We start from the raw sequence: 26838 nt of genomic DNA on the forward strand, positions 1-26838 counted from the left end.
GCTCCGCCCCCGGCTCCGCCCCCGGCTCCGCCCCCGGCTCCGCCCCCGGCTCCGCCCCCGGCTCCGCCCCCGGCTCCGCCCCCGGCTCCGCCCCCGGCTCCGCCCCCGGCTCCGCCCCCGGCTCCGCCCCCGGCTCCGCCCCCGGCTCCGCCCCCGGCTCCGCCCCCGGCTCCGCCCGGCCCGGGATGGGGGCGGGACCAAACTTCCACATACTCGGGGGAAAAAAAGAGTAAGGAAAAAAAAAAGGAACAATGAAAACAATGAAAAAAATTATTATAAAATAAAAAAAAAAAAAAAACAAAAACACCATAATAAAAATTTTAAAAAAAACCTCAAAAGTTAATAAAAAAGTAAAAAAAGAAAAGAAATAAAATCTAAAATAAATTTAAAATATAATTTAAAACTTTAAAAATACAAAATAAATAACATGAATGTAAAAACTGAAATAATATCCATAAATTAAAAAAAAAATAAAAGTCATTAAGATTTTAAATAGTAATAAAGAAAAATTTGAAAATTTTAAAAATAAATAATACACTAAAATTATAAAAATTAAAGAAATAAACCAAAAGCATTTTAAAAAGACAAAACAAAAAATATATTAAAACATTAACCACAATACAATATTTAACATAAAATACAAAAATCAAAAATTAAAAAATAAAATAAACAATAAGAAAAATAAAATACGAAATTAAATAAACACAGCCCTCCCCTCATGCCACTGCCTAACACAGGCCCCAGGAGTTTTCTTGATTAGGCAGGGATAGGGAAAACAAACCCAGTGCCTCCCAGAAATTAAGGTCTTCTAGAAAATTCCCAGTTTTGCTTGGAAACAAATTCTGTTTTAGCAGGAAGTTCACTTGGGATGAACATCCACGTGTGCCAAGGCAGGAAAGAACCACCCCCTTGTGTCCAAGGAACAGCAACTAGGCCGGGATTTAAGTTCTAATGGAACTTCTGTAATTAAAAACACACTCAATTGAACTTGAAAACTAGATGAATCAAGACAATTAAACACTTTACAAGTTTTCCTGGGAATTCCAAGAATTCTGTGGATATGGTGCTGACACATTCCTGATTTACCAACATTAATTGGGTAAATTTCCTTGGAAATGTCCCCTAAGAATTAGCAAAATTCCAACTCGGATGGAAAATAGGAAAAATAAATATAGCCTTACTAAAATCAGAGAGAGGAAAAATATCAAATAAAAGGAAGGAATAATATCTAACTCCCAGCTTGCCTAGAAAACAAGCCCAGAAATTTCTAACATGGAAAACTTTTGGAACAGTCAGGAAGTTCATGGAATGATTATTTCAAATCTGCTTCCTCTGCTCTGATTTTCAAGGGAAGAGGGAGTTAAACATGCCAATTTACTCCCATTCCAGAATGATCTCCAGTTTGTGGGAGTAACAATCCAAAGAAACTCCAATCTTACTTGTATTTGACATCTGAAACTCCCAGCAGAGTTGGGAAAGTTTCAATGGAACAAAAGAGTCACAATTCCTGGAATAACAAAATTCCACTCAGCAAAAGTCAGGAATTCTATTGACAAATCCATGGAGGAGAAGGAGGATGACACCAGGAACACAAACCAGCTGAAAGCCACAATTTACTGTAAAGGGCAGGAAATCAAATGGACAGTCTCTGGTTCTGATCAGGCGTTTCTCCAGGAGTCAGAGAGAAAAGTGGGAACCTTGGACTGGGATAAGGCCTTCCAGTGGCTCCACTTCCTACTCGCTCTCTCCTTTTTTGCCGACTACCTGCAAGAGGAAAAACAGCAGGAATAAAGTTTCAAACAGGAGGTCCTTGGTTCAGGCAGACTGAAGTGCAGCTCCCAGGGAGCGAGTCCAGGCTGGGCCCAGGGGAGCTCCGGGAATCTGGGATTGCCCATGGGATTCAAGGGCTGGAAAAGCAGGACCCATCTGCCGGGTTTAGTGCTGGGACACAGCAAGGCCTCGGCTCAGGGGCAGCAGTTGGAGCTGGGACTGCAGGAGAACACCCCAAAGCCAGGTTAAACATCCAGCGTGACACACAGCACGCTCCAGGAGAAACTCGGGTGGGAGAAGCCCCCGGATGCTCCATGTTCCCTGTCCTTGGCAGCTTTGCCAGGGCCTCCCTCAGAATACTGACCTCACCCTGCAGCTCCTACAAAATAGGAGAACTTATGGAAATCACCCAGCAATCCATGGATTTCCAGGTATTAAGAAACCAAAGCAGCCGCCTCTCAGTGGTGTCCCAAAGGCCCAGCAGTGCCCAGCACCTCTGACTGGAATTTGAGGGGTCCCAGCACAGCCCCAGAGCAGCAGAAAAACCCACCTCCAGACTTACCAGAGAGATGACAGGAGCACCCTCCCTGCGATGCCTGCTGAGCCAAGTGGAGCTGGCAGGGTGACCCACCAACATTCTGCGTTCACCTTTCAACAGAGTCAATGCGGAAACAGAACAAATCTCTCTCAGAATCGAGATGCCTTCAGGTGCACCTGGAGATGCTGCAGTGTCCTTCAGCAGCCAGAGCAGAACAGGGTTTCTACTGTGCTGTAAGTGAGAAATACAATTTAATCAGAAGAAAATAAAAGGAAGCATCTCTCCCCTTGTTTTTTATATTAAAAAAATTATGCATTAGAATTTTTTAAGCGCTCATTCTTGTTTTACACTGTGTAAATTACAAGTACTTAAATTCCAGTATAGTAAATTTTTATAGTAAATTAAAGAGCATATACAGTATATTAGAATATATTCCAAGTAGTATTTTAAAAGGTATAAGATAGCATTTAGTAACACTGTGCTTATTACTTTTTTTGCATATATTTAAACATTACAAATATGAAACCTTCTGCATAATCAGAAAATGAACTAGAAGAACTAACCTAAACAACAGAATAATAGCATTAAGAGCACAAATAAAGAAAAGAACACAGACTCTAAAATAATATGTTCTCTTAAAATTGTGCCAAAAAAGCCAAAGCACACGTGAGAAAGATAAAGGTGAAAAAATGAATAAAAAAAAACCCCACCACAGCCTGGAGACCACCACCACTAAACACTGAGCGTGCCCAGAAAACTATAGAGTAATTACCATACCAAACGAAAATAAGCAAGATCAAAAAATAAATATGCATGAAGAATGTCTGTAAGATATCATGCATATGTAAAACCTCAGAAAATAAGAAAGGGGGCAAATCCCCTGGGGGGGGTATGCGTGTCTTTGATAAAATTATCCCCCACGTCAAATACAAACCGCTCTAACAACTCGGATTAGTTGTGGAGTTCTTTCCGCGTCGTTTCAGCCTCCCTTCATCCTGATGAAGCCGTTCCCCTTGTCCATCACTGCGTGTCCTTGTGATAAATCCCACTCCATTAGGGCATAAGCGGCTGGCACAGACCCCCCCAGATCAATGTTCTGGGGGCTCTCGGGGCCACACGAGCACTCCGGGCATTTTACCGGCTTCTCCTCGCCGCCTTTCCCGGGAACCTCGGCTCGGCTCCAGCGCCGACAGCGAGTGCTCCAGCTCCGGGCACAGCGCCAGCGTGTCCCGCCCGCCCGCCGGGGGATCGGCAGCGGCCCCGACACCGCCTTGAATGGCCCGCCGAGGAAGCGGCAGTGACGGCGGACACCGGCCGGGGCCGCCCCGGAACTGCGCCCGGCTCGGGCGGGCGCGGCTCGTTCGGTTCGGCTGAGGGGGGCGACGTTCGGGGAAACTCGGCTGGGTTCGGCTGTTCGGGGAAACCCGGCGATTTCCGTCAGTAGTCGGCTATTCTCGGCTGTTCGGAGAAACTCGGTCATTTCCGTAAGCCGTCGGCTATTCTCGGCTGTTCGGCAACAGTCGGTCATTTTCGTCAAACTTCGGCTACTCTCGGCTGTTCGGGGAAACTCGGCAATTTCCGTCAGCCGTCGGCTATTCTCGGCTGTTCGGCTAAACTCGGTCATTTCCGTCAGCTGTCGGCTCTTTTCGGCTATTCGGCAACTCTCGGTCAATTTCGTCACCCCCCGGCTATTTTCGGATGCGAGTAGCATTACGTCACTTTCGCCCCTCCCCGCCGCCATCTTAGTTGTGGCTGAAGCCGATTCCGGTCGAGCCGCCATCTTTTTTGTGGCACCGTTAAGGCCCCCTTTGGTGTCTAACATAGGCGCCTGACTAAAACAACTAACCTGAACCCGGCTGCGGCGCGGCTGAACCCACAGCGTGTGTCCCTACACCAGGACACGCCACAGAAAATTTCCCCCGGGCGGCGCCGTGGTCGAGATTTTGTGCAGGCAGTCAGATAGACACACATGGAGTCCTCTCTATTTCCCGCCCTTTCGGCCGCCATCTTTAGAAGGTCGAGCGCCCCGAGCCGCGCTGCCATCTTGGTTGTGGCACACCCCCAAATGTCCCCCTCGGCTGCTCGCACAGGCGCCTGAGTACATCCACTGCCTAAACACTGCTGTGGCGCCGCTCAGCCCCCATCCCGTGTCCGCGCACCTGCGTACACAGCGGAAAATCGCTCCCGGGCGGCTCCGTGGTCCAGGTCGCGCGCAGGCAGCCGGCTGCCACGCGCCCGGGGTCCTTGCGGTTTTTTCCGCCTTTTTGGCCGTGATCTTTCGGCGCTCGGGCACCAACACTGCCCGTGAGCTCACAGACCGGGGCTGCTGCGGGCCCTCGGGGACGGGCACGGTCGAGAGTTGCAGTACCGCACTTTGTCCACACGATGGCAGCACTGCTGCACAGTGCCCGGGACTGGCACGGGGAAGAGCTGCAGTACCGCTCTGTATCCACAGGGTGGCAGCATTGTCGCACAACTCACAGCCCAGGGCTGTTGCGCGCCTCGGAGAAGAGCTGCAGTACCGCTCTATATCCACAGGATGGCAGCATTGCCTCACAGTTCACAGTCCGGTGCCAGGCAGGGGGAGCTGCAGTACCTAAATTTAGCCACAGGATGGCAGCATTGCCTTACAGATCGGCTCGGGGGGGGGGGCTGCAGTACCGCTCTGTGTCCACACGGTGGCAGCGCTGCCGCAGGGAGCGGAGGCAAAAAAGAACGTGGCCAAAATTCCCCTTCCAAATATCCCCGAAAATAAATACCCCAAAAGACCCCCAACCACAACTACGCGAACCCTGCCATCAACCAAGCCAAAACCAGAAAAGCATTTATTTTAGGCTACATTTCAGTATTTCTTCTATTTCTTATTTTGATATTTCTATTAATCATTACAATTTATCTATTATATCATGTACATTATATTAGGTGTATTTTACATATTATAATACATGGAACATGTAATAAGATAGAGTAGATCTATTGATATTATTTTTAAAATTTTATAGTTCTCTTTTTGTTACTTATATTCTTATTTTTTTGTATTTTTTTCAATTTGTGTTTACTTCTTGATATTTTAAGCTATATGAATTCACTAACCAAATACATCAGAACCACACTTAATTAGAATTGAAGGACCCTGGTTTTCTAAGGGGTAAATATTTAATCTTTATTAAAATAATATGGGCATATTTCCTCTTTCTGTGTGCTTTTGGGGAGGGGGGGTTGTTTGTGGGGGGTTTTGTTTTGGGGTTTTGTTTGCTTAGTTTTGGATTTCTTGGCTAATAAACAAGGAGGTTCAGAGAGTTACAAAATAAAATGTCTACTTAGTTTTATTGCTGCCTCTGAAATACACCTCAACATCAAGTTACTCCTGGTAATACTGTGCATGGGGAGAATGAGACCTGTTAAGGGGTTGAAAGGAAAAAAAGGCACCACAGTGTTCACAGCTTTCTCCATTCAGGTTTTTTAATTCAGCAGAAAATACAGAGGTTTTCGCTAACTGTGCTCTCAATTCTATCCAGATGTCCAGGGTCCCAATTCTATCCAGGTCCAGGGAGGTCATTTTTCAACTTCTTTCTTGCCGACAGCCAACCTTCCACATGCTCAGGAGGAAAAAAGAGTATGATAAAAAAAAAAAAGGAATAAAGAAAACATGAAAAAGAATTTAATATAAAACAAATAAAATCAAAGTCTTAAAAAAACCTCAAAAGTTTAAAAAAAGTAAAAAAAGAAATGAAATAAAATTTAAAATAAATTTAAATAAATTTTTTTAGAAATACAACATAACATGAAAGTAAAACCTAAAATACCCATAAATTTAAAAATGAAAAAATTAAAAGTAATTAAGATTTTAATTAGTAATAAAGAAAAATAAAAATTTTAAAAAAATAAAATAAAAAGATTTTTAAAAAAGAAACCAAAAACACTTAAAAATACAAAAAAACCCCCATGAAAACATTAACCACAATACAATATTTAACATAAAAAATACAAAAATCAAAGTAAAAAATAAAAAGTAAAATAATAAATAAAATATGAAACTAAATAAATGTAGCTCTCTCCTCAGGCCATTGCCTAACAGAGCTCTGGGAGCATCCTGGATTATGCAGGGATAGGGAAAACGAACCCAGTGCCTCCCAGAAAATAAGGTCTTCTAGACAACGCCCAGTTTTGCTTGGAAACAAATGCTAATTTAGCAGGAAGCTCACTTTGGATAAGCATCCACATGTGCCAAGGCAGGAAGGAACCACCCCCTTGTGTCCAAGGAACAGCAACTAGGCCGGGATTTAAGTTTTAATGGAACTTATATAATTAAAAATGCACTAAGTTGAACTTCAGAAAGAGATGAATCATGGCAATTAAACACTTAAGTTTTCCTGGGAATTCCAAGAATTCTGTGGATATGGTGCTGAACAATTCCTGAGTTACCAACATTATTTGGGTAAATCTCCTTGGAAATGTGCCCTAAGAAGTACCAAAATTCCAATTAGGATGGAAAATTGGCATTTGCTATAAATATTGCCTTACTAAAATGAGAGAGAGGAAAAGCATCAAATAAAAGGAAGGAATAATATCTAACTCCCAGCTTGCCTGGAAAACAAGCTCAGAAATTTCTAACACTGAAAACTTTTGGAACAGTCGGGAAGTTGCTGGAAGTTCATGAAATGATGATTTAAAATCTGCTTCCTGTGCTCTGATTTTCAAGGGAAGGGGAAGTTAAACATACCTATTTACTCCTATTCCAGAATGATCTCTATTTTGTGGGAGTAACAATCCAAAGAAACTCCAATCTTACTTGTATTTGACATCTGAAACTCCCAACAGAGTTGGGAAGTTTCAGTGGAACGAAAGAGCCACAATTCCTGGAATAACAAAATTCCACTCAGCAAAAGTCAGGAATTCTATTGACAAATTCATGGAGGAGGAGGAGGATGAGACCAGGAACACAAACCAGCTGAAAGCAACGATTTACTGTAAAGGGCAGGAAATCAAACTGACAGTCTCTGGTTCTGATCAGGCATTTCTCCAGGAGTCAGAGAGAAAAGTGGGAACCCTGCACTGGGATAAGGCCTTCCAGTGGCTTCACTTCCCACTGGCTCTCTCCTTTTTTGCCAACTACCTGGAAGGAGAAAAACAACAGGAATAAAGTTTCAAACAAGAGGTCCTTGGTTCAGGCAGACTGAAGTGCAGCTCCCAGGGAGCGAGTCCAGGCTGGGCCCAGGGGAGCTCCGGGAATCTGGGATTGCCTGTGGGATTCAAGGGCTGGAAAAGCAGGACCCACCTGCCGGGTTTAGTGCTGGGACACAGCAAGGCCTCGGCTCAGGGGCAGCAGTTGGAGCTGGGACTGCAGGAGAACACCCCAAAGCCAGGTTAAACATCCAGCATGACACGCAGCCCGCTCCAGGAGAAACTCAGGAGGGAGAAGCCCCCGGATGCTCCATGTTCCTTGCCCTTGGCAGCTTTGCCAGGGCCTCCCTCAGAATACTGACCTCACCCTGCAGCTCCTACAAAATCCTGCCCTTCCCAGCACCATTCCCTGGGTGCCATGTGCACAGACACCTTCTCCATGCAGCTTAAAACCCACAGGAAAAAAAAAATCAATTTTCATGTTTCTAGTCTATGAGAGAAGGAGGGAGGTCTTGAATCTGTATTTGTTTTAGAACAGTAGAGCAATTTTTTTAATGACTATGAGTATCAGTGAAGGGCAGCAAAGGCTGACGAACACCTTTATTAACTTATTAGCAAAAACCCGAAGTTTTAAGTTCAGTAAAGATCAAGTTTTGCTGCTAAAAATTAAGGAGGTGGCATGTTGGTGCTAGTGCTTTAATCTTTTTACATTAGAGGGTATTTGTACAATAAATTCATTATTGAAGCAGCTAACTTTAAAATAAGATTTTTTTTTTTTCTACAATAAAGTTGGCCAAAAAAAGAGAGTCTCAAAATCAAGATATAAGCCACACAACTATTTAAAAAAAAAGTTGTCTTTGGTGTGTATAACTTGCCAGCCCCTCATGCTTTCAGTTGTTATCATTTATTTTTACCAGGTTGATGATTAAAAACTTCTAGAAAGCTCAAAAAAAAATCCAGAAAAAAGCTAGGCATTCTCCCAAGTCCCCTCAGTGTGGAGCTGTGTCAGCCCCAAGTGTTTGGTCCCTCATTCCAGCCCAGAGCAGGCTCCAGCTGCTCCCCAGGGGGGGTTAGCAAGGGACTCACTTGTTTGAAGCTGTTCACGTAGGTGGCCTGCACTGGAGTGCCAATAAATGTGAAATATGTGACTCTCATCTTGCACAGTGACAGATCTTCTCAGAGGAGCCCCCTCACCCGGTATGGGCCACTCTGCCATCCATCTGCATCTGAAACAAAGTCAGGACAAAAGTCAAAGCACTGCAGGATAACTTGACAACTCCAGATACCTTGTGTCAACCTGGGAATACCCACTGCAGTCCAACTACACTCTACATTACAAATGTCAAGTCCCCGGGACTTGTCCCATTCCCCCTACACCCAGACTAAGCAACAAGGCAGAGCAGCTCCAGGCCAAACACACACCGACACCCGTGACACAGGACAGGACAAACAAGGGGACACAAAACTCTCGGTAAGAATAATGACTGTGAGGACCGAGAGAACTCGCAATGAGATGACCGAGGTAAGACCGATGGGGAGCTGACCAGGCTCAGAGAACCCTGCAGGAAGAAGATGCCAACGGGATCACTTACCCCAAGAAATGCAGAGATGGATGCCCAAGAACTCTCAGGTCGGAATCTTCTACCTATCCTTGCATTCTTAGAAGATCTAATCCACCAGAATGGATCGGGGCAGTGCACAGCTGGCGATACAGCTCAGAACAAGACCTGAAAAGGCATCAGACTGGGCGCTTGTAACGGGAGATGGGATTCTGATGCATGTCAGAACTCCTGAGTCAGAGGCTCAATGGTGTCGGTGCCTGGCCAAGGAATAGGGAGATGTTAAGAATGACGCCTGGCATTTCAAATAGGCCCCTGAAAGGGCTAAGGCAAAAGACACCACACGAGACACCCAAAAGACACAGAGCGCACAACAGACAAGTGACACGACATGCCCTGGGACTGCTCTGCCCTGTGCACCTCAGCACTGTGTAATCTTCTCTTGATGCAGCCTAAGGGGGTTACAGCAGCCTAGGGGGTCACATCTTGAACACGCCCGTCTCCAAACCTGACTCAAAAAACCCTCCCAGTGACTCCCAACCCACATCCCACTTTCATCCCCTCTGTGGCTTTTAGCCCTCCACTTACCTCTGGGATGTTTGGGGATGAGAATCTCCATCAGGCTCCAGAGAAGGCCTCCTGCCCTCCTGCAATTCCCTGCTGTCGCCAGGCTGCTGTCTCTGAGTCTGGTACCATAAGCAAAACCAAGTATTAATGCATGATCTCAGCAGATCTGTTGGCCAGCCAGTGAGGGGATCTCAGTGTAATATAAGTGGACCACCTAAAACACACAAACAATAATGGATGGTTAGAGTTGCACCAGAAACACCATTACCCTAACCACACAAATATATCAACTTTAAAAATGAAAACTCAAAAAAAAAAAAAAATTCCACCAAAAAAAGCCAACACTTATTACCCATACTTGAACTACCAAATATAATAAAAACAACTCCATGTCCAATCCCCTTAAAAAACCTCCAAAATATATACGCAGAACCCACCCAACTTAAAAAGCCCTCCCTCTAACCAAGGAAGGAGCAAAAACCCCATGTCTTCTGAACTTCATAAATTCATTAACCTAACACATCAAAGCCACAAAAGTTTAAATCCTTAGTCAACAGAAGTACACCATATACACTACATATATTTACACTACATACAAAATCAAACCCTATTTCCATTATTAACATAACAAAAAAGTCACAAATTTTAACTGTAATAAAACCTAAAAATGCCTAATCAAAAATAAAATTTTAAAATCCCATTATAACTAGCACAAATCTCCAAACATTCCAAGAAAATTCCCTCCAAAACAAGTATTTTAAGTGCCCAAAACCCTCAAACATTTAAAGTAACTACCACAAAAATGCCCTCTACCCACCATGCCACCAATATCACATAAAACCAATAAATGACTCTCTTCATACAGTGCACCCATATCAAAATCTAAATCTTCCTAAAATCTTTAAAAATATTACAAACTAATAAAAAAAACTTTAGTCTCATACAACAAAAAACCCAAAACCAAACACAAACTAAAAAACTCCACCCTACAACCAACTACCAGCCAAGGAACCACATAATAATCTTTTCTCTACCAATTCTTATCACATCATAAAAATGGAACAAAAATAAAAAACTATATAGAAACCCACACAACAAATCACACAAACTAGTAAAAAAGATTAATCAAACCAACTTACTAAACTCAAAACTGTTCAACTGACCCTAAACATGACTCAAAAAAAAAAAACAAAAAACAAAACTCTATCCCTATACTAACTCAAAAAATATAACCAATACTCTATAAAATTAATTAAAATCCCCAAACTAATTAACAACATAAAAAAATCTAAACTACTAAAAAATAAACATCACTACCCCCCCAAAAAAAACCTAAAAAATGCACCATATCAATGCCCATGTTCCCAAAAATAAAACTAATAAAACCCAGCAAAACAACAAACAAATAAAACTACAAAAATAACAATATGACAAATAAACTTGTTAGCAACAAAAACAAAAGCTCCTAACTCAATAAACCCATAATGCCTCAAACCACCAAAACAAAAATGCCACCGATAAATACACACAAAACTAAAAGCTCAATGTAGCCATAAACAATATCAAAATAAAACATGTACTGCAATCAAACAAACAAGCCAAATAAATAAATCCCTACTGTACAATAAACAATAATCCAATTATAAATATTAAAAAGCCCTAATAAATTAACTACATCACGCTATCTCAAACCCACCAAAACACTACATACTCGCCATAATAAAAAACACTAAAAAATTATAAACCTCCCGTATACCTCATACTACAGCCCATTACACCACTGTAAACTTTAGAAAACATATCCTTTAAAAATATAATACCCCACGAAAAAAAGTTCAACAACACAACTCATTTCAAAACCAATCTGATCAACATGTAAACTAAGAAGTCTAACAACAAATAAATAGACCATATCCCTTATCATACACCATCTATGAACAAAATAAAACTACACAATAAATGTTTTAAAATCACCTTAAAACCCCTAAACACAAAAAACTTCAAAACATTAAAAACTGCGTCTAACAAAACACTAAAACTTTCACCAGACAAGCTGGCCCTAGCCAATCCGAATCCCTACATACAATAAACAAAACCAAAACCCCAATAACACATATCAGAAGCCTATTTAAAAAAGCTACTTAAAATAATTCTACCTCAAATACAAACAAACTCACCCATAAAGTTATCTTCACTCAAAAACCAAATTACACATAATAAATAATATAAAAAAATAAAAACAAAACCACTATATACCATCAAAGAATGTAATATTGAATAAAAACCACATAAAGATACCACTACTTATTAAAATCCCAGGTGAATGGGGATTCCCCCCAATTTAAACACAGACAATAACGGAAGAGGAGTTTTTTCCCTCAATTTAAAATTCCTTTTGTCCTCATAACCCCCTTTTATTATTTTTTTTTCCTGGGGGCACCGGGGAGGGATTGGCAAGATGAAATTGAAATGGGAAAGGAGAAAACTCTTCCCTACAAATCCAGACTGGCTCACCTGCTGCTGCTGCCCGGCACAAAGGTTTGTTACTCCGCACCTCCTTTAAGCAATGCTCTGCATCCAGGTGCTCCCCCAGACCTCTGGCATTCACCTCTTCACCTCTGCCCTTTTCCAGCAGACACGGGTAGGACTGGGCTGCCAGAAATGGCATTCCCTATGCAGTTAAGCCCAGAAGAGAGGACAAGAGGAAAACCCTGGATCCCTCTGACTGACTCCACACAGCAGGCAGGACCAGGGGCCGTCCAGTGCAGACCCCCAGGGCCAGAGTCTCTCAGCTTTGGCTGCTCAAACACCAAAGCTTCTGGCATCACTGGACCCACTTAAATGGTTTTTCCTGTCCTGAAGGAGAGGAGAAAAAAAATATTAAACCCACCGTAGAAGTCAAAGGATACAGGTTTTCACACTTCCCTTTTGACTGCACGCTACAGGGGGGGTTGGTATAGAAACCATTGAACTGGACATCACTGAACCGCAACACAAAACCGCTCACAAGCAGGCAAAGGCAAGACGCGCACTCGGCACCAAGAAGCAGCAGCTGGGCTTCGGGGAACACAACTTTATCAAGACCCAGAGCCAGCGGAGATCGTCTGGGAACAATCCTTGCTGACTGGAGGCAATTCAGGCCCCAGGAGCAACAGCAGGCCACGCACGCCTGAAAGCAGCAGCGCCACAGCGGCGCGATTGTCACTCCGGGCACCGCGGCCCCACAAGGGCAGGACAGGCGCGGGGTCCCGGCCCCGGTACGGGACGTCACCGCACGAGCCGCCGGCACCGAGCGGAAGAAGCTGCGGGGCGTGCACGGCCTGCCGAGGCATTGCGCGTGCGCAGCGGCGGCCGCTCCCCGCGCGGCGCGGCTGCCCCAAATCGACGTCATCGGGGCACTGCGCAGGTGCAGCCTTTGGCCGGGTGGCTGCAGTACCGCCTGCCAGCCAGCAGGAGAAGGCAGCGAGCAGCTCCACGCGCAGCTTTCCCCCTTGCTGTTTTCAATGTAAGATGTGTACAGAAAAGAGGCCACTGTTCTAATACATTAAGAGATCAGGTAGAGCACAGTCCTGTCTCTTCCCCAAAGATCTCGTACCTGCTAGCAGTCACCCATTCCCATACACATTGAATAAGCTTAATAATGTCTCTCTTTTTTACTGTAAGCAAAAAACCTAAAAATAATTGCCTCTTCAGGAGCTCGGTTGACTAAGAGTACTGATTAATTATCTAGTATCAAATAAACATGTAGAATACTGGATTTATGTGTGAATGTATGCTGATCTCTTACTGGTTAAAGGTGTACTTTCTGCAGTTCTAAGCCAGGCTTTTCAAGTTATGAGAATGCAATCAGATGCAACTAATATGAGTTTAGAGTCATGCCAGAGAAATCATACTACAGCTATAGGCTGTTGCAGAATGTTAATATTCAAGTACACAATATACAAGTAGTATTCAAGTTTAGGTGTACTCCGGTAGACAAGCACTGCAAGTTCTATATCTTTGCAATATAGACTTGCATAATGAGAAAAATTAAATCAGGTAGTCCAGCATTCCTAACTGCACGCTTGGCACGGAGGGATGTTAACCTTCCAATTTTGCATAAACATGCACTGACATCCTGCTCCAGAGACCACCTTCAGCCGCACACCTCCTGGCTGTCCGTGTCCACAGGGCCAACTGCACAGTCTGGCTGGGGCTGTTCCTGGGAGGAACCAGAGCCCTAAAATCAGGACAACGGGTGGGAAAGTCAGGTCTCAACAGACCCTGCTCTGCATGCCCCTGCAATGAGCAGGCTGGCTCAAGACCCTGCCCAGAGCCCACACCTACACCTCAGGCAGCCACAGCAAGCGAGAGTGACTTTGCTCACCTGATTGGTGTCCCTGACCCTTACATGTCCTTTCACAGGGAAAGGGGCCCTGCACTCTGCCGTGCCTTTCTCAGGCACTGCGCGTGCACCGGGTACTGTCACAACCCATCAGTAGGGGCCATGATGTTTATTATAAATTCTCATCAGGCTGAGCAAAGACAGAAGACATGTGTCAGGGAATTCTCGGGCTTTTATTGTACAGTCAGCATAACTCTGCCAACCAGCTCACTGCTTAGACTCAAAAGATGTGGCTAACAAACCTTTGAATTTGTACAGCTCACTTCAATAAGTTCTCAACTCCCACAACAAACTCCACAAAGATGCTGGCTCAAAAGCCACACCATTAATACCCAAAGGTGCTGACTAGCAAGCCACAACACACCATTAAGCAAAGGTGCTGTCTCACAAACCACAACACGCTTCCACAAGCTCCCCACTTGAACAACAGTGTTCAGTACAACATAGAATGTGATAGCTCTGATGATTTTGCTACGATTTTGCTATAATTTTGCTCAGGCAAAGCATGGGAACAAAACAAAGAATTTCATCAGCCCTTAGATCCTACAGTGCTCCTGCTCTGTGAATAGTCTGAAGCTGAGTCCTATTGGAAGACTAAGGAAGTGTAAGCAAAAGAGAGAGGGGGGGAAAGAGACAAGAGGAGCAAGCGGGCCTGATCTGCTCCCTTTTATAGTTAGCGTGGTGCATGCCTCTTAGGCAAATTAGATTTTTCGTGTGATTCCCACATGTGCAACCAGCCCTTTGAGCCTTCCAGGGAGTGAGTCGGGTGAGGGGACGGGACTGACCACACGTCTCAAGGTGGAGCAGGAAGTTGGCTCAGAACACGCTGCCCCACCTCTGCAGGACTCTCTCCTCTGATCACCTTTCCTGTAGAAAACTCAGAATGTTTGAGACAAAACATGCTTAGGTCTGGTCCTCTACAGCCACAAATCAGGAGGGACAGCAAGTTCCTGGGCATGGTGAGGTAAATTGAGACCTGAGTCCTCTTTTTTTTCCTGTATCATACAAGATTTCTTGAGGGTTAAGGCAGCATCCTCTGTCTTCTGCTTGTCAGTCTGAATACAGCACATGCAACATAACTGCATAAACCGCAAAGTTTGATAAATGCATTACTGTGAATTGAGTTACATTTTTTTCCTCAAATCTTAATAATGCACACAGAAAGCCAAGAACTGAAAATACACAACAGCATATGGTTTAAACACAGCTACTCTTCTGTGCAATATTTCAACCAAATCTAGCATCCTTAAGTTGTATCAAATATTTTAACCAAATCCTGCACAACAAACAAATGGCAGTGGTCAGTTTTTAAAAGAAAAGCAAGATCAGCTGAATGCTTTTCAAGGCAAAAGGAGAATCTTTTCCTTATGAAAACATCACACAGCAACGCAGCAAGAAGAGTTACAAAGATATTTCATCTCCATTAACAGTGCTTTCTCAATCTGTTCTTAAACATAGTTGCACTCAAATCTTTGGTCATTGAAATGAGATTTGTGAAGATAGATTGACAGCTCAGCATCAAAATCTTGCATGGGATTCAAGACAAATGAAGCTTCGACAACCCAAGTCATCTGAACTCAGCTAATGGAATCTCAACACTACACATCAAATCCAATACACAAGGAATAAAGTCAAAGAAAAGAGTCAAATTCCAAATTTCTCAAAGCACAAGCTTCAATTCTTACAAGGAGCAATGGCTGGGGAAGTTCTGGAGTGAGTCAGATGTGTAGTCGAGATTTGGATTGCCTCCTTTGCCTCCACAGGGATGGACAGAAGTTACTCCTCTATATGGGATACGTTTTATACCCTGTGTGTAACTACAGGGTGACTTGAAAGCACTTTTTTCTTGAATTCTTATAGTTCTGCAGGCAGCGCTGTTATTGATACAGGATGGCCTCCTTACCAAAATGAAAAAGGAAAGATTTAGTCCTCAGTAAAAGTACGATTTTAAAAGTGACTACGTCTCTACATGCACGTCTCTGCGTGTCAACCATAGCTTGGCTGAGCAAATGAACACTTTGGAAAATCTAAGGAGAATTTTCAGATGTTTAAAAATTTATTTAGAGATGGATAAGAGAGATACTTATTTCTTGTTATTTCAGCCATTAGCACAAGAAGGGTAATGTTATCTAAGTACTGAGGGTTTTTAGAATCATCCTAAAAGCAAGTGCAATGTAAGACGTGCTGCATATAGACCCACCAAGAATTGTTTCAGCTAATTCCATTCCTTTATTGGAAAATGAACAGAGCAGTAGCTCTGTTAAGGAAAGATGGAGCAGAAAAATCTAATTGAAGCAAAGTGGGATGTAAAGTATCGTGCAGCATTAGTAGCTGTATGCCAGTCCAAGTGAAACTGCTGACTGTAACTCCCTCTTACATATTGCAGTCCAATGGGTTCCTAGAGAGGTCTTGCTATAAAGAGGCTTGGCTAGTGCCCTTCTTATTTTCCAAAAGTCTTTCAGGGCAGGTTTCAAGAAATATTGCCAAATATCCCTACCTAAGAAAGCACTCTGACACGTCTTCAGACTTATCTCCCGAATAATTCTTTAGCTTTCCTATGTTATTAGTCTCAGCACTGATGCCTTTTAAAAATGTCTCTCACTTACTGTCCCTGATTTTCAGCCAAAGTCCCTGATTTTCTCTCCCTGCTTTACTAGGATCATTGTCATCTCCTTGCCAAGAACCCAGAAGAAACATTATTTTTATTTTTGCAGATTTCTTCTAATTCTGAAAACTTCTCAGAGCTGAAATTCTTTTCAGCCTTTTGTGCCTTTCGATTTCACTTATTCTCATTTATGCTACACCCTCTTCCTTTTTTCTTTCAAGCTTTCCTTTCCTTTATGGCTTTTCCTGCACTCTCCCTCACTATACAGATGCAGAGAGAATGGTTTTTACCCCATCGCAAGCCCAGTGACCAAGTATTGGCCCATATAGTTCAGCTGAGCTCCATCATTATTTGGTCTGGCTGCTCTCTTCCATTCCATAATAAAAGATGTCAGGGAGCTAGGTCACAGCCTACATCAACTATTATCTGCTGGTTTTGTTCTCCAGCTTTTCTGAAAAGAAACTCTGAGAAATCTAAACAGAGAATTTCAGCTGGAACTGTGAGGGCAAAAGGTAGAGTGAGATATATGTCTCTCTGTGATTAAAACTGGGGCCACCTTTAAACCAGTAATAAAAATTTTCCTGGTGCAATGTCCTAACATCCTGAGTCATTCAAAGACTGCAACACAGCAATATAACAGATTCTGAGAGGCCTCAAAATAATGAAACACTTCTGATCTGATAACATAAAGGTCACATTTATCATTGTGTTTGTCACTGAATGTATTCTTAGCAGACTCAGTTGAGTGAATGAATTTTCAAAGAACTACAAGGCCTGCAGTGGAGTCCCAACAGAAAATTGAGAAAAGCAGATAGAAGAAAAACGACATTGGAAATCTATGTGACTTATGCCTTATGCCCACTTTACTGATTTGATCTGATATGAAAGGTCTGGCAACAAAGAAGGGCTGGGAACAACCTCGGTGGGGGCCCTCACGTGAGCACGTGTGTTTACTTGTCCAGATTTATTCATAACGTACTTGAGAACTGAACTAGGATCACCTAACTGCTGCCAGGAATTAGTAACAAATGATCTTTACAAATACTGAAAGCCTGCCTGGTCAAATGGGATAAAGGTTTGTTGTTTTACAGGAGGTTTACTCCTATAAACAGTGTAACTGAAAAAAAAAGTACTTAGCTTTAGAAAGCCTGGGATGGTCAATAACCTTGTTGCTGCAAAGGAGAGAAAAACAAAGCTGTAGAAATTGCACTAATTACTTCTCTTATATCCCAGAACACCTCAGAAGACTGCATGATGGAAGGCAAAAACTACAAGTTTCTGTCCCACTAAACTCACCAGCATACAGCCAAAGGTCTAAGTATCAACGAATATGCGTAAGGAGACAACAAAAGGGTAAGAAATGCACTTGCACCAGAAAGTGATACCAAGATCTGTCACAAAAGCTACGTAGCCCTGGAAAAGTTTCTGCCTTCATCATGTGCAGAGTAAGACATTCCTATATTAGGGGTTTTGAAGATCAGCATTTCTGGCCTGCTTCCTTGTACGGTAAGGAACTGTAAGGTTTTGAAGATAAAATGTAACAGCTCTCAAATCAGTAAAACTCGTGTCATTGCTCTTTCCAGTATGGTGGATCCAGTATGCATTCAAGTTTTTCTTCATTCATGTTCTCATCTCTCAAAAATTAATTTTTAGATTAGCAGATAATTAGATTTGCAGATAATCATAGAATGGCTTTAGTAGAAGGGATCTGAAAGATCATCTGATTCCAACCCCTGCCTCGCTTCCACCATGGCCAGGGATGTCAACCATTAGAACAGGTTGCCCCATCCAGCCTGGCCTGGAACACTAACAGGGCTGGGGTAAGAGGTATTATGCTGCATCAAACCAGTAGTTGCCCAACCCTCCTCCAAAAAAACCACAAAAAACCCAAAAAAACCCCAAACCAAACCAACCAAACAAAAAAAAACCCACCAAAAACCAAACCAAATCAAAACCAACCACAAAAGAAAAAAAACCCCAAGTTTTTAAAAATATTCAGAGGTCTTCACTGGGCCCTAAAATGATGTAGTGACCTAAATAAAATTAGCCAACTAAATCAGCTGATTTAGTAGAAGACCTCTACCTAGTAAAGACCTCTACCTGTGATTTCTGTTTCTTATGTCCTGCTGTATTGTCCACAGTCACTTTTCAATGTCAGAGACATCATATTGAAGTAAGGGGAATTCCACAGCTTGCTCCCCGTATGCTGCAACCAGCACTAAAACTCTCTTTGTACCAGTCATGATTAGCTGTGAAGATACACTTGGACACAGGTCTTTGAAGGATGTGATGAGCAGTTACAAAACAAGAATTACAGAGATTTCCCTATCAGAGCTGTATAATATAAGCAGCTCATAAAAAAACTAGATTAAAAATTGGATGACCCCTACTTCAATATACGGTTTATGGTCCTGTCCATTTCTGTTTATCATCTTTATCGTTTAATGGCCACATTCTCCAGCATGACTCTGCACTGCATAAGAGCACTCTTACTGATTATCTGACATCTCCCAATCCTCTATCCTCTATCACAGATGTCCCAAATTGCTACTCCTGCTGATGCCTCATTTCTTGCTCTTTTGCTCTTCTTTCACTTCTCATCTGGATCAACACATAGCTTTGATCTGTCTTAACTCTCCAAGTGCAGCTAAGAAGCAATACAAAACAGAAAAACAGTATATAAATAGTAATTATTAGGAAAATGCAGTGCTTTTCCCTTCATTTCTATTACTTCAGAACAGAACTCTGTCCTCTCTAATACAAGTAATCCCAAAAGGGTGTCATTACAAGTTTCCATATAATATTTGAAGACTGCCAGTAGCTCTACATGTGTACCCTAAGAAGCTAGAAAGAAGAAACACATTATTTTAAGTGAAGTTATAGACATTAAATGTGCTAGGAATGAAGATGATAATGGAACCAAAACATTTTCTACTATGCTATTCGTAATTGTTATTGGCTACATAAAGAAAGGTTTGCTCTTTGCTGTACCTTTTCCTCAATTAAAACACATTTCCTCAACATGTATTGACATAAATGATTCCGTGCTTTATCCAAATGGGCTTCTTGAACATAACCTTTATCGGTGTTAAGTGCTTAATAACTACAAGCTAAATGCAATTGTCTCTCAGCTGGACCATTATAACCATTAAACTTTTAAATAAAGCAATTTTGAACTTAGGTACAAAGTGGGATGTTTGTAGTCTTTTTTTTTTTTTTTTTTTTTTTAAGCAAGACTCATGCTACAAATAATTCTGTACTATAGCTTTTTTAAAAAGCTAAAACAAACAAACAAACAAACAACAAAAAAACACCCCAAAACATTTGAAAGAAAAATGCTGGCTGGGAATTTCTACCTACAAAATTTTTATTCCTTTTATAATAGAGAATGCAGGGAAAAAAATCCAGAAACGTCATAGCAGTGGCCCCTACGGGATGCAAAATATTCAGAACAGCCCTTGATAATATCTATTAGAAGAATATATGGGATCCCTTAAATAACAACAACAAAAAAAGCCGTAAACTTTTCCCAAAACACTAAAACTTTCACTTTAAGCAGGGCTTCTCCAGAAGATACTGGGGAATACAGAATGAGAAAGCTCTGTAACCTTGATTTAGTGCTGACAAAATGTTACAGTTAACCAGTGAAGTTCACTTCACACCTAAGATGTTACAGTCAGAAGCATCGCAGGGCTTCTAAAATATTAGAATAATCATGGAAAATATAAATTCAGCCACAAAAATAGTACTGAAAAACTCTAAGGTTCAAAATGCACTCAAATCCACCTGCTTCATATCTTAAGTGTCACCCACAGGAGCTATATCAGTGTAAACTGCTATACCAAACTCATCCTCATAGGCAATAGGCTGCATCGAAATATAGTCACTAGCAAAAGTGTCAGAAAAACGCAGAGCCTAGCCCTTCTTATTGTGTCAGCCATGGATTTTAAAACAACTAATCAAGTGTCCTTCCATCCCCAGTTAGTACTAACTACTGCTATTAAATTTATTTTCCTATGAGCAACTAATGTAAAGAATGCAGGGCATGGGTAATGTGATTGCTGTTGCCCAGCCCAGTGAACAGAACTGCTGCATCTGCATTGCGAACAATCTGGAAGCTGTGGGGAAACATTAATGAAAATCCTGATAAAAGACAATGAAAAAATAAACGGACTGTACAGTGAGAAAAGCATGAGTGTTGTTTCAATGTTTGCTCAGGAAAAATAATGCTATGGCCTGTATGAACTATGCAGCTGGAAAATCATCGAGCCATACCTGATACGCATGGACCAATTACAAAGAGAGGGCATTGTCAAGCTACTTATGTCCAGCTTCCTAACATAGTCCCAAAATATTTTTAAGAAACCCCTTTCATACAGCATATACTGCAAGGCAGCTATATTTGACAGGTATTGTAACTATAAGAGAGTGTAAAATTAGGGATTAACCTTTTAACATGTGGACATTTTCTCAGAATGATACACCTGAGATAGCAAACGTACCCAGCACAGCCAACGTGACAGGGCAAGAAGTTCCTTTCTCCAGACTTTCAACAGAAAACCAATTCTTTATCTCTTAAGTGATATTTACAGCCTCAGCAATCAGTGCGATTGAGGCACTCATAAGACTGAGTCAGCACTCCTTTAGCAGTTCCCCAGATACATTTTTAATGCCCAGCTTAAGTATTTTTTAGTACTGTGACAAGACCTCTGTCCTTCAGCACTTTTGACATCAGATTTAGCAGCGATGGGGTTTCATGCCTACAGACCATTTTGTGCTATGATGGCTCTGACAACAAGGACTTCTGATCATCATCTTATAACCTAGTCTAATGGCCTTTTACTGACGAGAACCCACATATCCTAAGATAAAACTCTACTTAAAGAAAACCTTACTAAGCCCTTGAACACAGTGGGTCATACTTGGGCCAAGAACCCAAGAATGTGTACCACTGGGTTCACATAATTCAACGCTGAGGTCAGGTGTGGAACTTGTTACACCACAGATCTATACTGCTGATGTTCTGTGGAGTCCTGAGGAAACAGTGCAAGACAGACCAGTGTTGCCTGAACTGATGGGGTCATGCAGAAACAATTTTTTTGAGGTCAATTAAAATGACCTCCCAAGCAATGCTGCTGTTGCTTCATGGTAACAGCAACTGCAAATTATCTGCCCATTTAATCTAAATGAGTCCTATGATCACTTCAGTAGAAATGAATGTAATAATGGTTAAATGCTCAGAAATGGGGAATTAAAGCTTATGTCGATTTTTGACAACTATAATTGATGAGTATTATTGTTAGTGCATCATCTCTACAGTATTCTATTCTATTCTATTCTATTCTATTCTATTCTATTCTATTCTATTCTATGCTATTCTATTCTATTCTATTCTATTCTATTGTCTAGTCCTATGCAAAGACTCTGTTTTTGTCTAGCTCAAAGAGGAGGCTGAGAGGCAACTTCATTGCTCCCTGCAGGTTCCTGAGGAGGGGGTGTGGAGGAGATGGTGCTGGGCTCTTCTATCTGGGAGCCAGTGACAGAATGCCTGAGAATGGCTCAAAGCTTTTCCAGGGGAGATTCAGACTGGATGTTATTAGGGAGCATTTCTTTACCAAGAGCGTGGTGAAACACTGGAACTGGCTTCCTAAAAGATGGTTGATGCCCCAGGTATGTTGGTGTTTGGAGGCATTTGGATTCTGCTGTTAATAATGTGTTTTAACAATGCTTCAGCCCTGAAGTGGTCAGGCAATTGAGCTAGATGATCAGTATTGATCCTTCCCAAATGAACTATTCTATTCTATTCTATTCTATTCTATTCTATTCTATTCTATTCTATTCTATTCTATTCTATTCTATTCTATTCCATTCCATTCCATTCCATTCCATTCCATTCCATTCCATTCCATTCCATTCCATTCCATTCCATTCCATTCCTGAAGCTATTATACTTCTTCAGCTAGAGAAGACATTAAAGCATCTCAACTTGGTTAATCTAAGGTTTTTCCAAAGGGAGTAACTGTATTCACTTAATATTAAGTATAAATGCCATCCCCAGTATATCATCCTGATTTTTTTTTTTCTTTTTAATGTGACTAAAGTTAATGACTTGGCCGAGCCTGGAGGAAGTACTAGCTTGAAATTTGATAAAAATCTAGCATGGAACAGAAGCATTGCTGTAAGTCGAAGTAACTTGGTGGAAGCATTGCCACTGCTTCTTCTCAAATCTTTGCTAAATTTCTCAAGAACTTTGCATCTCCAGGAATTTTTTCACGTGCTAGTTCTTCAAGCATTAAGAGTTTTAGCACTTCCTGTAGTAAGGAAGAACATGCATGTTCAGGTGATATACTAGAATTTTTCTGTTTTGAGAGAGTTTAAAACTCTGGTCTGTGGAGACAAGAAATTATAAGAGTTATTGTTACCTACTGGGGTAGAAATATAACTAGAATTTGGATATATGACTGGGACTCCCCTGTACAAATATAGAGCAAGAAAGTGCTTTACTGTTTCAAGTCAAGTGATAAAGAGAGGAAAAATTCAGGAGACATAGATAGCTGTCCTGCCTGTACTTATCACCATGGCAAATGATGAGTGGAACTCGTAACAAACCCCTGCTTTCTGCTCTCAGCCACATGTCCTGATCAGTAGGTCTTGTGGCCTCCCATCCGAAAAGAATCACTAGAAAAGGGGAGCAGGCAAAGATGAATCAGAGGGCAAGTTAGGAGAAAAACACACATACATCTGCCTTGTTTAGCATATTTGCCAGAGGAAAGGAGGCTTATAAATCAGTTGTACCTGTGTTCTTCAGTGATAATTAAACCTTTTCATTAAGTGTAAGAAAGCAGTGGGAGGTTTCAGCATTAGAACTTTTTAACAGTCTTGTAAAGACTGGTGAGAGAGGTAACTATTTCTCCAATGAGAAATAAAGGTTCACTACCAAATTTCTTCTTAATAAATTCCAAGTTAATCATGCAACCAGGAGAACAGCTTCTACTGTAGATTGCTTGCATTGCAGACCACTGAAAATCAACCCAAAAGACAACACAAGAGAAACTGAGACCTACTCATTTCCCTGCTTATAGGAATGTTTATCGTGCTAGCTAGAAGAAATTATAAGAATTCCTCAATCCACTAAACATCTGCCCAGTGCAATGTGTTAAGTAACATGAACCAAGCAAATTACAGAGCCTAGCTTTTTAGAAGACTATCACATTTATGTAGCAGATGGATTTTTTTTTTTTTTTTTAAGAAAATAAGGCCAGAACTATAATTGGCTCTGGGATGGGGACAGAGAATATCCATTAGGAAAGGAGAATGTGAAGTGCTGAAATCAGTTGGAGTGACAACATAATATTTTGATTATTCAAATAGAAACATGAAAGCCTTTTCAGTCCTATTGGAGTAAGTTACATTACATTGAAATCCTAGCACTAGGAAAAATTTGTGCCAAATTTTTAAATTTTATGCAGACTACTCTAAGTACTCAATAACTGTTCAGTCTAGCTTCACAGTAAGGCCAAGGTGAGAAGAGCTTCAAAAAGAGGAGGGGATGACCCAGAACAGCTTTTGTCATCAGGGAAATTTGTGACAACTTCAGGGCAAGACAGAGATGGCTGGACAAAAATGAAATCAAATCTCTCAATACAGTCTTGAATTGGACTACATTCTTTTTATCTATCTATGCACTTCACACCATTGAGACCTCTTTCCTAATCAGACAGATTATCATTTTGACGCTGTAAAAACTGAATTCCAATACTTTAGACTTAGACTGGATACATCAAATCAACCCTGCTGGGTTGCTTTTTAAAACTATTTTCCCCTGGATTTTGCAGAGGCAGAAATAATGTTTAATTCTGAAACCTTCTCTACAATGTTTTATTAATTTAATGGTTGGACTCACTGGGCACATTTGCAAAATTTTTAAGTGTATAATTTATGTGGCTAATCTTAGAGATTTAAAACTTCAGAAATTTACTCTAAACAGTCCTGTTACAGGGATGGCAGTTTCTGTTACTGCTATGCAAATCCTACCTATAGTTCAAAGCTACTCCCTAGTACTTGGTGTTTTGAAATACCTTTTTAATTACATTATAAACAAGTTCCTACTAAAATAACAGTATTAGTCATTAAAAATAGGACATTCTATAATGTGTAAGGGTAATTGGACTTCTGTGAAATGTGAGGTAATGGAATTTTTTTCAATTGCACGATGACAGGATCGTTTTCCACAGAACTCGCAACTTGTTCAGTGTACCAGTATTCACCTAATGAGCTGCTGTGCAGCACTTAAGTCCATTCTTTCTGAATGCTGTCTCTTTATCTGGCGAAGTCTATTCCTCCTCCCTCCTCGCTAGGTTTTTACCAGGTCTTATTGTGTGCTGACAAGTAAGTTTCCCTGGTTAGTTCCCATCCTCATATCTTACTTATCTTTTACATAGTCCTAAATTTATTCCCTTCCGTTAAAACTGAGGCCTAGCTGGTCTTTTTGCTCAGCCTATCCTAGGCTTAGATGCTTTCCTATCCTAGTCCTCAGCTCACAAGAGCTTTTCCTGTGCATTCTTCTCTTTTCTGTGGGCTTTTTTTCCTTCTATTTTCATGTCACACGGTCTTTTCTTCCATTTGTACCAGAAGCCAATGGGATACCTGTTTCTCTCTCAGGTTCTTCCTGTGACTTTTCCCTTCAGGTTATAGAGAAAGAAGTGTAAACAGTCAGTACAAAGGCACAGATGCACACGCAATTGAGTCACATAAGGGAACCATAAAATTTACAGCCTGTTCAACCACAAACATTAGAAAAATCTCAAACGTGCATGTGCAAACAAGTGTTAGCATAGGGCTAGATGTGGTAGTTCTCTGTCACACTTTCAAGCTGAATACTGGCAATCCTAGGGGATTTTTTTCTGACTGTTTAATGTGGAAACCAGAAGGAATTATGCTCTTTTGCTCCACTGTAACATAACACAAAGGAACCAAGGGAAGGGGGGAGGGCAGCCACCAACAGCAGCTACTCTATTGTTTTCTCTCAAAAACTTGGCAAAGCAACAAGCTAGACACAGCTGAAATGTGCTGGCTAAAAATTTCTCAAAACTTTCATCTGAGACAGACACAAACCATGCCTAATACCATCACAGAGAAAGTTCGTCAAAGCCACAGATACATGAAAAAAGGGTTGCATACCAAAAAACATTAGTGATTCCTATATATGTACAACATTACCAGCATTGTCTAACATTCTGATTCACACACTTTTATGCATCTGAGGCATGAATTATAAATTAAAGGTATGCTCTAAACGCATAGTTTGGTTTGGGGTTGTTATTCTGTGGTTAGTCAAGGAACACTTCCTTGATTTTGGTATCTTTAGAAGTAATTAATTTCAAAACAGGTCTACAAAAAATGTCTCAGCTCAAACATGATCTCCCATACTGGGGAAATTAGGACTTGGAGTGTTCTTTGTTCATGAGTTTGCATTTGAAATTTTGTTTATTTTTTAAAATCCTTTCATGGCTCATTGGCCATTTTAAGTCTGAAAGAAATCCCCTTCCTAACAGACTTCCCTCAGTTTACTGTGATCAAAAGGCAGTTATATTTCATTGTCTAGAGGAAGATAACAGAGCACAGGAATGGATCCGGGCAACCCGGGGAACACAAAACTGAACACGAGCCAAAAATGTCCCGTTGCTGTAAAGGTGAATGGCATCCTGGGTTGCTCCAGGCGGATCGAGGGAGGGGGATCCCTCCCCTCTGCTCAGCACTGCTGAGGCCACACCTGCGGGGCTGTGCTGAGTTCTGGGCTCCCCAGAGTATGGAGAACATGAACACACTGGAGAGAGGGCAACAAAGGGTCACAAGGATGATGAAAGGACAAGAAAGTATCTCTCCAAGGAGGAAAGGCTGAGGGAGCTGTGGTGACCCTTCAGCCTTGGAGAAGAGGCAGCTCGGCGGATCTCATCCCCCGGTATTAACATCTGCAGGGAGAGTGCCAAGAAGACGGAGCCAGGCTCTTCCCAGTGGTTTTAGTCCTTTTTCCCGCAGGGCTTAGCGGCCACGGGAGCAACGCTCCTCGAGTGTAGCACCGCCGCTCCCAGCCTAAGCGACAGCACACCGTGACACGGTCCTACCCTCTACTGGCGGCAGTGGAGTATTTTGAAGCATTCTCGAGCTCCGCTTTACCCGAGAGGTACAGGAGCGGGTGGGCAGGGGGGTTGAGGCCTCCCGGAGAGGGAGCGGTGCCGCCCCGGAAGGTGGGGGGTGACGTGCCGCCGCCGCGAGAGGCCATGGCGGGGAT

General features: G+C 42.0%; 2 long non-coding RNA genes across 9 annotated transcripts; both read right to left on the minus strand.

Annotated features, from left to right (window-relative positions):
• Nucleotides 1-252: 252 nt before the first annotated feature.
• Nucleotides 253-3579, minus strand: LOC310913369. The gene is made up of 3 exons (XR_014590806.1): nucleotides 3243-3579; nucleotides 2333-2539; nucleotides 253-1764 (listed from the first exon to the last, which is right to left on the minus strand). It is a non-coding gene; the product is annotated as an uncharacterized lncRNA (long non-coding RNA).
• A 1294-nt stretch (nucleotides 3580-4873) lies between these two features.
• On the minus strand, nucleotides 4874-26827 carry LOC310913368. Of its 8 annotated transcripts, none has more exons than XR_014590798.1 (7): nucleotides 26672-26806; nucleotides 12073-12414; nucleotides 9580-9772; nucleotides 9025-9251; nucleotides 8519-8658; nucleotides 7032-7424; nucleotides 4874-5907 (listed from the first exon to the last, which is right to left on the minus strand). It is a non-coding gene; the product is annotated as an uncharacterized lncRNA (long non-coding RNA). The 8 variants fall into 8 exon arrangements; XR_014590800.1 differs by adding an exon at nucleotides 7587-7649 and having other exon boundaries at nucleotides 4877-7424; XR_014590801.1 differs by having other exon boundaries at nucleotides 4878-7424; nucleotides 26724-26827.
• Between the last annotated feature and the right edge of the window lie 11 nt (nucleotides 26828-26838).

The sequence above is a fragment of the Zosterops lateralis genome (assembly GCF_965231275.1).
Source record: "Zosterops lateralis genome assembly, chromosome: 10".
Classification (NCBI taxonomy): domain Eukaryota; kingdom Metazoa; phylum Chordata; class Aves; order Passeriformes; family Zosteropidae; genus Zosterops; species Zosterops lateralis.